At 42.4% G+C, this 18,791-nt stretch overlaps 1 long non-coding RNA gene across 2 annotated transcripts in view; it reads right to left on the reverse strand.

The window, feature by feature from the left end:
- The window catches only part of LOC310754127, a 70,894-nt gene that overhangs the window by 12,383 nt on the left and 39,720 nt on the right, over nucleotides 1–18,791 (reverse strand). For both annotated transcript variants that reach the window (XR_014543635.1, XR_014543636.1), the window contains exon 2: nucleotides 6,148–6,234. This is a non-coding gene — a long non-coding RNA (uncharacterized lncRNA). The remainder of the gene's footprint in view (nucleotides 1–6,147; nucleotides 6,235–18,791) is intronic.

An 18,791-nucleotide genomic window follows, 5' to 3' on the forward strand; every position in this document is an offset into this window, starting at 1 on the left:
TGTTAGATTTTTAAAAGCTGATATTGTCAAATGTTCAGTCATATTTAATGGTTCTTTGGATTCAATGACAGCTTGATTTTGAGCAAAGTTTTAAAAATGGTAGTAAAATTGGTAGTCAACCTTGTCTTGCATACTATTGCATTGTATTACTTTTTTTAAACAATTTTGAAAAAGAAAAAAAGAATTAACTGCAACTTGCACAGTGTCATTTACGTCCAGCTCGTTCCTGTTAATGAACTTGATGTTGACATTGTTGAGGGCTGCCAAAAGACCTCATGGGCCATGTGTGCCTGGGGGTCACGTGTTTGACCACCATGGCTTAGGGATATGGGCAATTGCTCCCCACTCTCAACTATATATAGCGATATGGTGTTCAGGTTCAGAGTTGTCAGCAATGTGAAGAAATATTTTGGAAAGGGGAGAAGGGGGGATGGGGGGGAGGACATTATCGTCTTCCAGAGGATATCCCTGTTCATCTGACTGCAGATATATAACACTCACTTCCCTTGCCTGAAATAAGTACAACCATCTGGCTATTTCTGAAATTGAAGTTAACTACTGGTAACCCTCAAATCTTGGAGAAGAAAAATGATTCATAAAAAGTGGAAACTTGGAAGCATGCACAGCAAGAATCAATCCACGCAGTGTTTATATTTATTTGAATGCACCATCTTTTCTTCACTCTCTGTCTTCTGACCGAATCCCTGCAGCCAAGCTGTGACAGCTCAAGTCTTTCCCTGCCAGCCACCATTCAAAGGGGTGTCAGAAATCTAACTAGTCGAAATAGCTTTCCCTATAGAACAGCTGTTGCATGAGCTAAGGCACAACATTGTGCCGAATGCAGATTCTCCTGCTGCTTCACTGGCCGAAAAAATCCACGCAGCGAAGATCTTAATGTTATGTAGGTCACACACGCTTTCTTTTTTTAAAGGGATTTGCTCTCCTTTTGAAAAATAAAGGGACTGCTCCAATAAGAATCAAGGGTAATAAGGTATTTATTAGGCGTTCCTTGAGCTTCTAGATGTAAATAAAATAATAGAGCTATTTGGGGGTCTAATTGGACCGGACATTTCATAATTGTACTGGAAAGAAAAACACAAAATTTTATGAAACATATTGAATATGCACAATTTATTGAGTATGGCTTCCATCTGCCAGCAATGCACAAAACATTGTGGAATGATAGTTTCATCTGAATACTGTACATCCAGTGATCCTCAACTGAGATTGCCTCTGTTATATTTTTCCCTCTTTGTGATGGCTCTGCACTCTGCCTTTTTGTTGTTGTTGTTGATATAATTCTCTTTCTTTTCTTCTTTTTACATCTAATTAATTTGTAACTGATGATCAATAAAACACAAATAAAAAAATAATAATAAAAGAAAAGACTCAAGGGTGCTGGGTCATGGGGAATGGTTCTAACTTATGGTAGTTGTAGTCCAACAACCCCCAGAAATCACCAGGCTGGGGGAAGCTGCCTTAAAGAATGACTCTAAGGAGTCTACTCATTGAAATATCCACAGAGCGAAGAAAAATGGGATTGGGTGAAAAAAAGCATTTATCCAGTTGTCTTTTTCCATCTCCACTCATGAATTTCTTAAAATGTTCTGGGTCTCTGAGCAACATTAGTCAATCCTACACTTCCCCTAGAAATGAAATGAAACCTAAAAACTATACAGTTGGTTGCCAAAGCTTCCAGTAACTGTTATGAAGTTTACTTGTTTTTATAGTATGATATGTTTATTTTATTGTTTCTAAATGTGTTGCTAGTTGCTTGGAAACCTTTGGGGCAAGTAACATGTTTAATAAATTATTTATTAGTTATTATCATCATCATTTGCCTTCCAGGTGATAAACAATAAAAACAGAAGGGGAGAAAACAGTTAAAAACACAGCCAATAAATAAACAAAAACAATACATAATAGACACTCACAGCAAAGACTCTTTTATTCAGCTCAGAAAACCTGTCGGAACAAAAATTTCTTCAACTGTTTCCAGTTGTGGGTCCCTGGCATGCCTCAACATAAATGCTGTTCCACAGAGCAGGGGCAGCCACACTAAAAGCCCTGCTCTGAGCTACTGCAGAGTGAGCTTCTAAGACCTTGGGGACTTGCAGGAGACACCTTCCCACCATGGCCTACTAGGTAGCTAAGGGATAAACCAGGGATAACTTCACAAGCAAGTGGTAGTTTGTGCCATATGAAACCTAACTGCTGTGTTTTGAACTAGCTGCAGTCTCCAAGCCAACCCCAAGTATAGCTCCACTTAGGGCACACTGCAGTAATCTGTAAGGCTACCAATGGATGGACAATAGCAAACTAGCTATATATAAATTTTGCTATATATATATAAGATACGATATTCAGATCTTATCCCATGTCCATCTACTCATTTTTGGTAGGCTTGGAGCCTAAATGAGTTCCGTAGCAGCTCTCCCCAACTTTGTGCTCCCCTGATGCTCCCCTGATGCTCCGCATCATCCCCATGCACTGTCCATCTTGGGGAGGGCTTCTGGGAGTACAAAACTCCTATAGGGTACTGGGCTGAGAAAGGTTGTTCTGTAGCATACCAGAGATACACCATAACAAGCAGAGAGACTCAGAGAGAAATGCCATTTCATGACCCCGCACAGCTTTCAATTATTGGAGAGTGACAAGCTAATCAAAGCTCCAAGGAGAAGGCCTCAGAGCTATAAGGCTGGCCACTAGGAGATAACATCTGAATCGTTTTGAATGTCAGTTGTCTTTCTTAGGATGCAGTCTAGCAATTATACTTGAAAACAGGGAAGTATATCCTGTTTCCAGCATCTGCTTCAATCTCCCACCTATCAGCTGGCCTCTCAGGCCATATCTGGCCCAAGCAGAGAGGAAGAGAGCAGCTGAAAGTAAACTCATATGGATTGTATTATTTCCAAAAAGCAACAAGCCAGACAGGTGCAGAACTTGAAGCAGCTCCAGAAGTTGCTTGACTACAGTTACTAATTTACCTGACCATTGACTATGAACACTGGGACTGATAGATGTTGTAGCCTAACATTTGGAGGACCAGTTACCGCCTCCCACCTCTAGGTTAAGGTAAATAATGAAACATGCAGCTACCAGCAATTTACCCCCACTATATTACCCAATAAGAAGTTTGCAGAGTGCATGAAAGGATTTATTGTTTGATTTGGACTATTTGTTCTACCAGTTACTGCTGGATCAGGCCAATGGCCCATCTAGTCCAGCATCCTGTTCTCACAGTGATCAACCAAATGCCTATGGGAAATCAGCAACTAGATCATAAGGACAAGTGCACTCACACCTCCTGTAGTTTCAAACAACTGGCATTCAGAAGCAAATTTCTTTCAACTGTGAAGGCCAAGGAGACAGCGTTTTGACGGGCAAAAACCAAGATAAAAAACACTTTAATTTACAAGTATGATCTGTGACATTTTAGAACAACATATCTAATATCATTCTAATATTGTTAAACAGGTCAGTGTAGATCCAGCATAGATAGAGATGTCTGGAGGCCCATAGCATACCCCCTCAGCTGTCCCAATCTGACCAGGACATCCCAGAATTATACAAGTCATCCCAGCTTCTTACTGGATCCCAGGATTTCCTGTTTGGCTCCTACAAGAGCACAGCCCCATAAGATGCCCTTTTTTGGGGGGGTGCTCTCGTGTGAGTCACCTGGCTCCTGCAAGAGCATGACCCCCCAAAACATGCATTTGGGGGCACTCTCATGCAAATCACACGACTCATGCAGGAGCACGGATGCAAAAGATGCGCATCCCAGTTTTCCTCTGTGGCATGTTGGAGGGCATGCCACATTTGTCCCTCAGGCCTGACATTCCTCACTGCTCCTGTTTTGCCTTGGGAAACATCTGACCCATACTGTGCTACTTGGGGAATTGTCCTATGAGTTGACCCACATCTGTTTATTTCTTACATCAGCAGCTAACACTATATGACTGATAAATTCATATATACATAAAATAAAATTTCACTCTCCAGGCCGACAGCAAGACCAAATGTTTCAAAGCTGTCATACAAATGTAAATGTGGTCTTCTAATCCATAATATATCAAGGGAGATAGGAAGTAGGGGGGGAAATCAGGGTCAGATTCTCACTATGATAAAAACCAATAAAAACATATCCTTTGGGCTTAGATGGACTGTGTGAGCCAGTTATACCGAAGACTGAATTTCACATCCATGGGTCAACACTCCCTTTGAGGTGGTTGGCAACCTGGTGTGTCAAACACCACACAACTGCAGTCTTCATATTTTATTTAAGCAACTTCAACATATTGATCCAGTAAGAAAAACAATAGTTCCTGGGTTTTTTTGCAGTAGGAAGAACGAAAGAAAACACAAAAGTTCATAGCCTTTCACACCAGGAAAAAGAAGCAAACTATGCCTGTGGGATCTTGGTTTCTTGAGAATCTTCATAATGGAACACAACAAGCTGCCTTATACTGAGTCAGACCTTTGGTCCATCTAGATCAGTATTATCTACACCACAGTTTCCATCTGTAGTGTCCACTTGGGTCTCCATCGGTTTTTGAACTAAAACTCCCATCATCCCTAGCTAGCAGGACCAGTGGTCGGGGATGGTGGGAATTATAGCTCCAAAACAGCTGGAGACCCAAGTTTGGAAACCCTGGTTTACACTGACTAGCAGCAGCTGTACAGGGTTTTAGGCAGGATCTTATCCTAGCCCTACCTAGAGTTGTTGGGGATGGAAGCTGGAACTTTCTGCATGCAAAGCAGGTGCCCTACCACTGAGGGATAACCAACATATGAAAAGGAACAGAGACATCTAGGTAAAGATGCTCTCATGAATATAAGGGTTTCCTAAATAATGCCTATATCAGGAGAAGAAACTTGGAAGACATAGGCTGCACTCCTGTACCCTGACCTGTTTGTAAGCTCTATTGAGCTCAACAGGACTTCCTTCTGAGTACACTGTAGTTCTGCATGTTGCCACCAATAACCCCCATGTTTTTTTCGTTCTGCTGCATTTCACCCCCGTCCTAATTTCTGCAGTGAGCTGGGGGGAGGGGGCAGCATTTCTGTTTGGCCCAGCATACAACCAGTTTCACCACACTAGCTACTATAGATCACTCATTCCTCACAATGCACTTTTTAAGAAACATTTCCTTGGGATACAACCATTTTTTGCTTTTTTCAAAAGTTTTGAAATGTATTGTTGTACCCCACTTGTGGGGACTGTCTGAGCTAAGAGCTGGCTGCATACCTCCCCTTAATTTCATGCTGTCCTGAGGCATTTCCTAGCAGCTATTTTCCATTTACTCAATGGAGAGGGCTGTCAAAGAGAGTGGCCAAGCAGGTGGTCCTACAGCAAGGTGCTCCATGCACTTTTAACAGCAGCATCCAACCCTCCCTTCATCACCTGCTTGCTTTGGCAAATAATAACAACAGTCCTGGTAGAAGGAACTAGCACGTGTCTTCACCCACCTTTCCCTCCAGCAGGGGTAAAGAACCTGCAGCCTTCCAGATGTTGCTTGGACTCAACTCCCATCAGCCCTAACCAGCATGGTCAATCATCTGGAAAGATGGGAGTTGTAGCCCAATAACATCTAAAGGGCCACCAGCTCCCCATCCCTGCTTTCCAAGTGTAGTTGTCATGGTCATTTAAGCAGATCAGCATCAGAGTAGCAAGAGCTTCAGGATATGGCAACAATACACAGTAGTATCTTCTTAGGCTGTATATTTTCTCTCTCACACAAATGCAGTTTGTTGCCTAATGCAATTGGAGTAACTGGCTAATTGTTTGTGGCCTTCAGGTGAATTTTCTTGTGGGGTAATGGTCCTTGGTAGAAGAGGATATCATTTGCCTTAGCGGAAGTCTCCAACTCTACCACCACTGTTGGAGGCAGCATGGTTCCAAATAGTTGCTGGAAATTGCATGAGAAGAGGGTGTTGTTGCACTCAGGTCATGCTTGCAGTCTTCCCATAGACATCTGATTGGTCACTGTGAGTTTAGGATGCTGGACTAGGTGGGCCACTGGCCTGATTGAGCAGGTTCTTCTTATGCTTATGCTCATCCTCATATAATGTAGTGTACACAAAGGAATATGCATACCCCACCTGTAGACAAAAATGGTGGCTTTGTTGAAATTCTTTCTTGCTTACCACAAATATGTTATTCTTGGAGGACCTTCAGTGCTCACATACATCTCTGTTGCCTTTTTCTCTTCTTCCTTCACAAGGAATACAATTCTGAAAGGGATAGTAATTACCAAATATTCCATGAGATTGCAGGCATCATCGGTTTTCCCTTTGCCCCTTTGAAGCAGAGGACCAAACTGTCCCTTTGAAGCAGCAGACCAAAGGGAAGCGCATGGCAACTGAAGAGCAAACTAGAGATGTGTCTACATGGAAGGAGGTTCTGAAGCATGCAAATTGAGGCATTTTAATGTACCATGAATCAGAAAGCTAAGGTTGCTTTCTAGTCTCACATCTCTTTTGTAGCAAAATTCTTTTACTGTCTTGCATCCATTTGCAAAGCAGAGACAAAATCAAGCATGAGCAATGTGTTAAAGAAATCTCTTAATCTCTTTTGTGGCTTTCTCTCCCCTTCGACCTATCAGAACTGAAGATGAAGATGAAGAAGAATGAAAGCATCTGCTAGAAGCTCCAGCAGTCAGTAATAGAAACAGTATATACTTTACATTATGCCTCCTTAGCACAATTATAGGGCAGCACTACTCACAGTTTACAATAGAGCCCCAGAGCATTCCCTGTCCTCCAAGTTCACCTGCTGGGTCTTCAATGCCCAAAGGGGATAGAGGTCCATGCTGTGACTCCTCAGGTTGGCTTTACAAAGAAGAAGGTCAAGCAAATTACTGGCTCACTACTGAGCTACCTTAGGGAGGGAAAAACAACAACTACTGCAACACACAAATGCTCAGGAAATTGAGCTAATTGAGCAATCTATTACCTTTAAAAATATTGGTGTTTTTTTGTTTTTTTTTTACTATGTTATGGGTTTTTGTGTTTTTATATTGTAAACTGCCCTGTGATCCTCTGATGAAGGGTGGTATAGAAATTGGATAGATGATATAGATAGATGATAGATAGATAGCGTCTATACTCCAGAAGCTGTCATCCACCAAACTCCATCCATCTGGCCAGAGGTTTTCCCCACCTCAGTATCACTTCGGGATAATTTTTCTTTGCGGTTCTACAAGTTCATCTTCTTGCTTCCACACTTCATATTTAGCTCATATATAGTTCACAGGTTTTGCTCCAAGTTGGCCTTGCAGTGCCCTCTGACCCAATCCCCTTATGGCACCCATATGGTAATGCATTTGGGCTGCCATCAAAGAACACCCAGAGGGGTATGGCAGTGTCCTTCCCAGCCCACTTCCTTCCCACAACAACCTGCAGGAGTCAAGTACAGCAGTCAGGCTCATGTGCGTCCATGGCTCCTTCTTCACATATATTCATTACAGTTCTATATATGGACAGATTCTGCATGGTGAGCTCCACCAATTAACTACGAGAACTAATATTTCATGGCAACAATACATAAATATCACATAGATGATTAAAAAGTCATGTTTTGTCTTTCCTTGCATTACTGTTACCACAGATATTGCACCAGCATAATACCCACACCCACTCCAGTTCCAACAACCTCCAGTTCACTTTATAGATCTTGTGCAGCCAGTTTCCTTCAATCGAATTTTCACTGTAATGCTTCTTCAACATTATTGTCAACTTAACAACTTCCATCTGTCCCCATTTCTTGTTTGGTTTGTGCGTATCTTCCTAATCCCTTGCAAAGGGTGTGTGTGTGTGTGTGTGTGTGTGTGTGTCCCAGTGTCTCCTGAAAAGTGTTATAAAAGTGCTTCAAATGCATACTGTGAATATAGCCTCTGTCTAGGAATATGCTTGCACATATGTATATCTATTATTTACTGCCCTCCCAGCGTAATTTCCATGGAGGGGAGAAGACTCTATGGCATGTTAGGGAAGGCCTCTGTGGGCACATGCACACCTGCTCACCATATGTTGGTGACACTGTGGGGAAAGCATATCTCGGATGTTTAGTTCTCGTTCATTCAAGTTCCTTTGTGTCTGGGGCAACATCTCTCATGGGCACCAGCTCATGGGAGCCAAGCCCTTTTGCCACCCCTCTATTTTTTGGGTGAGGACCAGGGCCCCTCAATGCTCAAAAAGCATGGAGGTGAAATGCAGATCTGAGCATGGCATGCCTCTAGTGGCCAGCTCCTCCTCCTGCCACAGAGGAGAAGGGGGGTTGAAGCAACCTCCCACTGGTGACAGCACCAGTTGGAGGCAGAGAAGCAGTTGACCATTAGGCTGCACAGCTGTCATGTTGAGCTCCCCCCCAGCTCCTCCTGATGTCCTGATGTCATGTGCACAACGTCCCCCCCCCCCACTTTCCCTCACAAGCTGGCACCTCTGACATCTATGCTATATATTTAAAGCACTATAATACCACTATTACAGTCATGGCTTCCCTTGAAGAATTATGGTAATTGTAGTTTGTTACAGGTGCTGAACATTGCTAGGAGGCCCCCTGTTCTCTACCCATAGCTACAATTCCCAGATCAGTGCATTAAATGTACGGTGCAGTATAAAGCTGCTTCTTATCTTCCTAAACTTTAGAACAAGATTTACTCCTCACATGCATATTTATGCAGATTTAATCATCTAATTATTTAGATAACATTTCTTTGATTAATTAACTTGGATGTTGTTAGTGGTGGAATGTTTTTATTGAAATTCACTAAAGCTCCATATCTTATAGGTACAAGCATAAAATAAGGCTGTTACAATCAAAGAAAAAGAAAAAACAAAACACAAGAAGAATATACCTGCAATCCCAAAGTATGATGTTAAAAGTATCAGCAAAAGATTCCTGCATTGCAAGGGGTTGGACTAGATTACCCTCATGGTCCCTTCCAACTCTACAGTTCTATGATTCTATGGTTCTATGATTAGTTACTGTTCTTGAGAGAGCAGAGAATGCCATGCTGCTGCTGTTCTTGTTGCTGTTCTTCTTGTTACCTGCCCTTCACCAGGGTAACAGGGTAACAACAATTTAAAAATCAATATTAAAACAGTTAATGCATCTCACGGTCACAAGAATAGGGTCGTCCTAAAACACACACCTCAGGTGTCAAAGGCCAAGGTCACATAGAAACAGCCAACAGAGGCTGTGAGCTATCTTGCTGTGAAATTGTACATATGTTTTATTCAAAAACAAGTCCCTCTAAGCTAAATAGGGCTTTATCCTGATAAGTCAGGGTTGGGCCTGCAGCCTTAAAATCCTGTGCACTTCTACTCTGAAGGGAGCTCTCATTGAATTCAATGGGACTTATTTCCTGGTAAGTGTGTAGAAACCCCCCCCCCCAAAAAAAAAACACCCCAGCTTGACTGTGTCAGAATGGCAATAGTAAACTGCTGTTGTGCACCAACTCCACCTTTAGGGACAAGGACCCTTACAAAAGACAAACTGCATTTGAACAGCTGCCCCCTCTTCTCCTTTGGGTGGTATCTGTTTCCTTTTTCGTACAATTCTTTACAAATATGGAGACAGCCTAACTGGCAAGGAAAAGAAGAAGTAGAAATGCTGCGCAACAGGGCTACATATTATGGGCTATCTGTGTGTACAGCACCTTCTGTCCACATGAAATGGGACAGAAGACAATAAGTGTGCTGCACACAGCAGATGTGATTTCTTTTCAGCTGTTGTCAGTGACTGGCTGCCCAATAGCATTCCAGAAATTAGATTGCTCCTCACCTCAAGTCATTACCGAGTAATTAAATATAACATCAAACAAGAGCCTCCTTTGTCCTAGATATTAAAAAATAAAATGAAGGCGAGGGAGGTGAAGAGCAGCCCTACATTAGCCCAGGATTAGAAGCCCCTGCAAATCTCAGCACGGTAATCTAACAGAGCTGACGATAGAAGGAAAGAGATAACAGAAAGAAGAATGAAACAGCAGGAAGGAGAAAAAATCGTTGGTGGAAACCGGCAATTCTGGAATTGTTATTGAAGTGATACAAGGGAAAGACATTTCATGAAATGTTATGTCCTGGTTCTAAAAGCTGGAAGGAAGCTGGGAATCAGGAGGAGGGGTGGTGTGTGCAGATTGCAAGTTTTGGTTTGGACCCCTATCTGGTTCTTTTGTAAAACAGCCTGATTTGCCTCAGCCCAATTTGGAGGTTGTACAATTCAATTCTGGGGTCTGAGCTCTCTTTGTTCTCCCACATGTACAATCCCTATTCTCCCCACTCACCCACTGATTTAACAGGGGGAGTGAGATCCTATACCTTTAAAGCTTTTTTTTTGGAGGGGAGAGTTTATTCGGGGTTTTTTGTCGTTTAATAAGTTTTATGCGTAGGAATTCTCCAAGCATAACAATGCATGTGCATTGCCTGAGGTCCATGTACAAATTGTAGGTCCATATCGTTATGCTACAGACATGGGATTATAGAGACAGCCCATTTCAACATTTGCATGAGAAACACACCCTGAGGTGGCAATTGCAATTCTACAGGATAGTTTCAAGGGACTGTGAGAAATGTCACTCTCTCTGTTCCTTCAGTCACAAATAGTAGCTGTGAAACGTACCTCAGTTCTTCTGCCACCTAATGATAACCTAATGATAATAGTTTTGCATACAGAAAGGTATGGCATGCTATCACTTCATTGTCCGCAACCCACTTCCAGGGCTTATATCTAAATGAATTAAATGAAGCTAAGGGGTATGTCACCCATCTGTTCACTGGGTTGGAGCCAAGCTTCCCATCATGCTTAAAGTAGATACATTGTTGCTAAAGTGAGTTCAATTGTTCTGCTCTATGCATGATAAAATCTGGTTCCAAACCATTATGTGTGAGGTGATGCTCGGTGACATGAAAATTTTACCTGTGCAATTACTGGAATTTCACTTGTGCAAGTCAGCACTGGGTATGAACAGGAAGAGCATACTTATGCAAATCAGTCCAAAGTGACCCCCTGCAAGTAGCAAGCCTCAGAGAATGGAAGCAATGGATAAGAAACCAATAAACCTAACCAAGGCCAAATTCTTACATCTAGTTAACTTCCAGCACTCTGGGAAATATTCCACAACAAAAGGAGTCTATTGCCAGAAAGATTAATGAGCATTTCCACAAGGAAGCTTGTAATTTTAAACTTGTTATATAATTACAGGTAATGCTAGGGTCAGTTCCTTCCTTGCTTTTATTCAAGGAGATAGGTAGGCAGAACAGTTACTCAGGGGTCAGTTGGAAAGAGAGGGGGAGGCAGTACAAGGAATGACAGACAAGCTGTAGCAAAAACAAAAATGGACCACATGATGGTTATTATAAAGAATGATGCCTTTAAGAATAAAGCCCTCAAGGAATGGGGAAAACAGTGGGAAGATTTTAAAATGCACACCGAACTGGTCTCCATACATATAATTTGTTGGAGTGCTTTCAGCTTCACCTAGCAAGGCCCCTAGATTTGCTCCTGGCAAAAAAATAATTAGTGGAGTGAGTTCTGTTGTCTCCTCTCATTAGCCAAGTGGGAACACTTTAGCACTTCCTACTTAGCTCTTGTTTCATAAGCAGGTGGCAACAAGCAAAGGGCTAATGAGAAGAAAACGCTAAGGCTGATTCTCCTGGTAACTTTTTTTTTGGGGGGGAGTATTGTTATTTATCCAAAAGTAAATATGTAATAATGTTTATGCTCAGTAGAAGAGATTATTCTAGTGATAACTGAAAACAAAGTGAGCATTTTGCTAGACTACCAGCAGCCTAGAAGTCAGACGATGTGACTGTTTCTTTGCAAGGCAGAACAATTTTATTTTAGCATGAAGTCCCAGTGTGTACCCATTGGTTGGACTTGCAGAGAGATGGGCCAAAGTTCAGTGGTAAAGCAGAAGGTCCCAGGTGCAATCCTGGACATCTCCAAATAGGATTAGGAATGCCCCCTGTCTGAAACCCTGGAGAGTCACTCCAAGCCAGGGTAGACAATGCTGATCCAGATAGACTTATGGTCCGAATCAGGATAAGGCAATACAGTGGTACCTTGGGTTACATACACTTCAGGTTACATACGCTTCAGGTTACAGACTCTGCTAACCCAGAAATAGTGCTTCAGGTTAAGAACTTTGCTTCAGGATAAGAACAGAAATCGTGCTCCGGCGGTGTGGTGGCAGCAGGAGGCCCCATTAGCTATAGTGGTGCTTCAGGTTAAGAACAGTTTCAGGTTAAGAACAGACCTCCAGAATGAATTACCGTAAGTACTTAACCCGAGGTACCACTGTATCCTATGTTCCTTTATATAGTAGGCATTTCACTTTGTGTGCCTTTGTCATGTTGGGTTTCTGGTGAAGTATTTCACCCTGTTCTGCAGGGGGTGTGGACTCTCTCAAACACACACTCTCCCTTTTGGTTTTCTACAATCAAGTGTGATGTCATTTTCATGAAATGATAGATTATAGATAGATGACAGATAGATATGGGGAGGAATTTGTTTAGTGAACTTTGCACAGTAGACTGGTCCAATTCATCACTCTTGTACTTGCTTACAGACCACAATGCAACTCCCAATTGGGTTTTGCAGCATTTCTCTGGGAACTGGGAACTTTAAGCATGCGAAAAGAGTGCACAAAAATATCAATTTTATAAAAGATGCATGCAAAATGTGTGTTTTACTGTTGAATGCATTGGGCAGCATTGAAAAGTGTGCGTTTCACATCAAAAGTCCAAATCTTATGTAAGAAGTGCATACAAAATGTACACAAAAAGGTGGAACAGTATACAATGGTAAGGAATGAGATATAGTGGGAATGAACAGAAAGCAACAATCCACTGGCTGAGTGCCAGAGGGAGCAAACAGGGATGGAATAAGTTGCTCAACCCATCCCAACTTGTAATAAAGGAATTTAAACCTCTAAACCTTGTGAGTATGAAATGGAGAGTCTATTATAGTGCCTGTAAAAGAAAAAGAAGATGTTGGCTCTTTCTGGCCATCGGCCAAGGATTTTGCCTTGCACTAAACCTCCAAAGGCTACTTAATGACTTTAATATCAACAGACACATTTGGTGTGCATTCCAAACTTCACCCTAAGGGGAACCTCAATAGAAAACAAAAATACTGAATTGCTAGCATGCATACACACACACACTTTAACAACATCTTCCTACAGAGATTGTGTGACCAGGCAGTGACAGCCCCAGCCATCAGGGATCATAAGGAGGGAATAAAGACTCTGACAATGTTATATGGAATTAAAATTAGGCCACAACTTTATTAACCTTCTGAATGTAGGAAGATCTTGGCTTACGCCTTGGGCATGTATCCCTCCCATACCCCCAGCCAGGAGGAACTGGGGCTCTTCAAGGAAAATGGGATATAGGGGTGATCTGTGAGACGTAAGTGTAGCAGGCAGCCAAGCCCATATCCCTGCATGCAGGGTAGTTCACTGATGACCTTTCAGTGTATGGCCAGTGACACCCATATATATAGCCCCTTTAAGATGGGGACACTGGAATCGCCGCCGCAGGGGGGATGAGTCACCACTTCACTCTCTCTCTCTCTCTCACACACACACATAGGGAAGAAAAGACTAAAGGATTCCACCCAAGGCCATAACCGTCAAAGTTGTGACGAATTGCTACGGGGAAGACAAAACCTGCCAATGCAGGAAAATTTCTTCCTGGTCCTTCAACAACAATCAGTCAAAGACCGTAGCAGCGCCCACTAAACAGGAAGAAAAAGTTAACCTGCAAACAAGAAACATTAAACAAAGGGAGGGTAGGGAGGGTGAATCTCCAAAGCCTGGCTATTGTTGGCTTCACCCCCTATTTATAAATGGGGCTGGCCCCACCTCCCAGCAAGAGACTTGATTACTGAGGCTGGGCGTGAACCTCCAAAAATTAACACTGAGAGGCAAGCCAGCCCCTTTTTGCCAGTAAGCTCCCTGGGAATTGTAGCACCATGTGCGATCCCGCAAAGAGCACCCACAATGTAAACTGTGAGTGCTCATTATCTATATAATCACTATATATTTATGCTTTTTAAAATGTAGTACCTCTGACTCCAGAGTTTACACACCTATTTCATAGTTTTCTTAGTCTTTGTGCCTCGGCAGAACCAGGGTTGTCTATGTTGTTAGGTTTGTGGTGGTGGTGGTGAGGATTACCATATAAAAGGGGAGCAAAAGTGTCAGGAATGTGCAGAGCAGTCCTATGGCTGTTTATTTGGATGTCATTCCCATTGAGTTTGATGGGACGCTACCTAAGAGGTGTTCACACATTACATTCTGTGTAAAACCTCTGTACACAAATAGGTGAGCTTCACAGTTGTTCAAATGCAAGGTACAAGGAGTGTTGAGTCTATGGACACAACAAAGTTGTACTAATCAGTCGTCATGAAGGAGAAAGCCATTCGTGGAGGAAGAGGAGGCTGTACTCTGCCTCCAAGGCTCAAGGCAGTAATATTTCTCAATGCCAGTTGCTGAAAACCATGGGAGGGAAGACTACTCTCATGATTATGGGTTTCCCACAGGGATCTGGTTATCTACTTTGAGAAGAGGATTATCAAGAGGGCCATTGATCTGATCCAGCCAGGCTATTTTTAATGGCCAGGGCTCCCCCCCCCTCGTATGTGTGTTTTACACACACACACACACACACACACACACACACACACTGGGCAGTATCCAATGTAGTGTTTCTGCTAGTATTACTGAAAGAACTTTTAGCTGTGCTACACCCCCCTTCTTTTCCTCCCCCCCCCCAATATTCCCACACACCTACATCTGTTGTGGAGTTTTTCCTATGCCTCTGCAGGAGATTTAGGGACGGTGTGTGTGTGTGCATGCACAAATGTGCACACACAAGTAGAAGACAAGGAAGGAAAGTTCTCTTGAGCTGGCAGAAGCACTTAGTTGCATACCAATGTACCTTATATATTTGAAAGCTCTAAATAAATGCTAGGTACACTATTATTTGAAGGGATGCGGGTGGCGCTGTGGGTTAAACCACAGAGCCTAGGACTTGCTGATCAGAAGGTCGGTGGTTCGAATCCCCGTGACGGGGTGAACTCCCATTGCTCAGTCCCTGCTCCTGCCAACCTAGCATTTCGAAAGCAAGTCAAAGTGCAAGTAGATAAATAGGTACCGCTCCGGCGGGAAGGTAAACTGCTCTGGTTTGCCAGAAGCAGCTTAGTCATGCCAGCCACATGACCTAGAAGCTGTACGCCGGCTCCCTCGGCCAATAAAGCTAGATGAGCGCCGCAACCCCAGAGTCGGTTGTGACTGGACCTAATGGTCAGGGGTCCCTTTACCTTTACAGTATTATTCTACAGTGGTAGCTCTGGTTACAGACGTTTCAGGTTACAGACTCCGCTAACCCAGAAATAGTACCTCAGGTTAAGAACTTTGCTTCAGGATGAAAACAGAAATAGTGCAGCGGCGGTGCAGCGGCAGCAGGAGGCCCCATTAGCTAAAGTGGTACCTCAGGTTAAGAACAGTTTTAGGTTAAGAACAGACCTCCAGAACAAATTAAGTTCTTAACTCAAGGTACCAGTGTAACAGCATAATGGTAACAGAAATCACAAGTCCTCAGCCCTTGTGGAAGAGAAATATTTGGATCAACTTTTTAAAGGCAGGAAAGCATTTAGAGAGTAAGGTTCCTCAGGAATGGAATTCCAGTCTTAAGATGCCACAACTGAACTGATTCTTGATATCACTATCCAGACATCCCAAAATGAGGCAATCTTATACCTACTTAGTGTGGTGGTACAAATGGATTTCCTCCTGTTAGGAATGTTGGCAGTCACTCTGACCAGCATGTGGAGATGGTGCCATCTTCCTAATGCACATGAATTTCACCAATAAGGATGGCAAATGCAATTTACTTTAATTGCCTGATGCTCTGCACTGATGTATCATCACATTAGATCAGGAAGCAAAAGCCAGATTTCTCAAAGTGAGTTCATGTGCCTGCTTTGCTTTTTAATTTGTTCAACAGTGGGTCAAACAGTCATTTGATTTGTTTGGCCATAAGCTGTACCACCACCATCATCATTAGATACACTGCTTAATGCTAGAGTAGGCTTCTAAACAGTTTACAAACTATAAAGGCAATAATAAACAGAACCATTAAAATATAACTTTCCACATTCAAAATGCAGAATAGAAACAACACCATTAAAACAATAAAGCAATCATGAAAGGCAGGAAGTCCAGATCAAGAAGTCAAGGCAATGCCTGTGAAAACAGATGCAACTTCAAACGTCATTATAATGCCAAGAGTTTAGGAACTTCTTTTCTCTCACACTGTGGTTAAAAATTAACTATACTTCACAGTTGCAGATTCTTTTTCTTTCTTCCCTAGAATAAGAAAGAGGGAGGACTCTTGCTTAATGGTAGAGCAGGCGCTTTCCAGGCAGAAAGTCCCAGGCTCAATCCCCAGGCATAGCTTGGGAGAGACTAGGGATGGACAAATCTGCTCATTCCAATTCCTTCTGTTGCTCATTTTTCCAGTCTTAAACCCAGTTCTTCACACTTCCATTGCAATTTGTGATGTGTGTGTATATTTAAATCAGGGTTTCCCAAACTTGGGTTTCCAGTTGTTTTTGGACTTCAATTCCCATCATCCATGGCTTCTGTTCCTGCTGGCTAAGGATGATGGGAGTTGTAGTCCCAAAACAGCTGGAAACCCAAGTTTGGGAAACCCTGATTTAAATCCTGATGAAAATGTTAAAGCCCTATACATCTAGGTACCAGGATAGCTAAGATTGTCTCACCTCTTATAAACCCAGCTGATCACTGCAGGTGTGAGTCTCCTACAGATACCATTATATAGTTAGGTCCATGACACACAATGTAGGAATTGGGCCTTTATTATTGAAATACATCCCCTTTGGAATCACCTCACCTTGAATATTAGACAGATGTTGCCTTTGTTGTCTTTTTAATGCCTACTGAAGACCTTCCTCTTTCAACAAACCTTTTAAGCTGAGAACTATTCCAGTGCACATCAAAAGTTCTTAAGATGTTTCGATTGACTGATTTCTTGTTATTTGCCACCCTAGGCTCCTTTGGGAGTCAGGGCAGGATTGAAATTTAATTAATAAATAATAACACACTCTCTCACTCTCTGGATCTTGCCGTGCTTGTACATCTTAATATTATATTTACTACTCTGAAATATCTATTGGCTTTGAAGAGGTGGTTGCTTAAACTGGAAATTTTCTATTTGTATTCTTCAAACAAACCCTTTCTGCAAGTTTACTCACTGCTTTGAGCTAAGGACTGTATCATTACATTTTGGGACAGTGTATAAACTGAAGGATAACTATGTTCTGATGATTTTATATTGGAGGTTGCCGTCCACACACTTCGGCTGTGCTTGCTGCTGGTGTGGTGGCTCCTCTGTAAAACTGCTTTAAACAGCTTGAAGCAGAGATTACGAGACTTGTGCAAAATACTCAGTCAAGGGTTACTTTATTTATTGGCTGGTTCACAAACATTTTAGTTGTGACTATATACAAATCGATTTACATAACATCCTTCCGCCATGGTATAAACTCACAGTGTGTGGGTACTCTTTCCTCGTGCAGGCAAGTCCAACCTGCAACTTCCTCTTTTTTATTTTCACCCCTAGCTGTAACTAATCAGCCTGGAATGTCACTCCTAACTACAATGGTACCTCAGGTTACATACGCTTCAGGTTACATATGCTTCAGATTACAGACTCTGCTAACCCAGAAATAGTACCTCGGGTTAAGAACTTTACCTCAGGATGAGAACAGAAATTGCGCGGCGGTGGTGCGGCAGCAGTGGGAGGCCCCATTAGCTAAAGTGGTGCTTCAGGTTAAGAACAGTTTCAGGTTAAGAATGGACCTTCGGAACGAATTAAGTTCTTAACACAAGGTACCACTGTAGTTGTTTATGACTTCTGAACACTCACAGGAAGGCACAGTGAAGGAAGAACAACCCCAGACATACTGGTTGTATACAGCAGATTGCTTGCATTTGGACCATGTGTGCTGGTTGGCACAAATTCATAAACCTTTCCCCCTCTGACAAAAATGAGAGAAAGAGAGATAGAGCACGTACCCAAGAATTTGAGACTGCCTGTTAGAGGCAGGGTGGGTGTTGCTTTGATCACTATGAGCATAGCTTTAGCACTGTACTTCCCTCTACTGTAGTTAAGCTTATTGAATTGATTGCAGCAGAAGAAGTTATAAGTCATTCTGCTTTTTATAGCCACTGTTCCATTCTAGTGGAGAGGGGAAAAAGAACTCCAACATAAGCTTTCCTTTTTGGAATGGTGGTAAGCAGATTGTGTCAGGAGCCAAACTTGTTTTTGGTTTATATCAGAGGCACAGATAGAGCAGTAACTTCACAATTCTTTCTAGAATTTATGAAACAGCAGGTAGTATAGGGGGATACAAATCACTGACGCAACAGGATAAATGGGCCTGCAGGCTTTCTTTTTCCATGTGGCTTCATAGCCCCTGTATGCTTCTTTTCTATCTGCAACACCCAGTGAACTTCTCACTCTGTTGAACTCTGGGCTCCTCTCACCCTTAAGTACAGTATTGGGATGCAACACTGAATTTCTGTGTTCCAGACACTCTGTTTCTGTTTAGGTTCGGAAACCTCATTTCCTAACACTATTCTCCAACTGTATGACACACTACCAAAATGCTCTATGTACTCCCCCTTTTGCTTTTTTTCCTTAAAAAAAGTTTAGGGGTACTCTCATTTTGACTCAAGAAAATCACCATTTTATACTTG

The sequence above is a fragment of the Podarcis filfolensis genome (assembly GCF_964270895.1).
Source record: "Podarcis filfolensis genome assembly, chromosome: Z".
In the NCBI taxonomy this organism is placed as follows: domain Eukaryota; kingdom Metazoa; phylum Chordata; class Lepidosauria; order Squamata; family Lacertidae; genus Podarcis; species Podarcis filfolensis.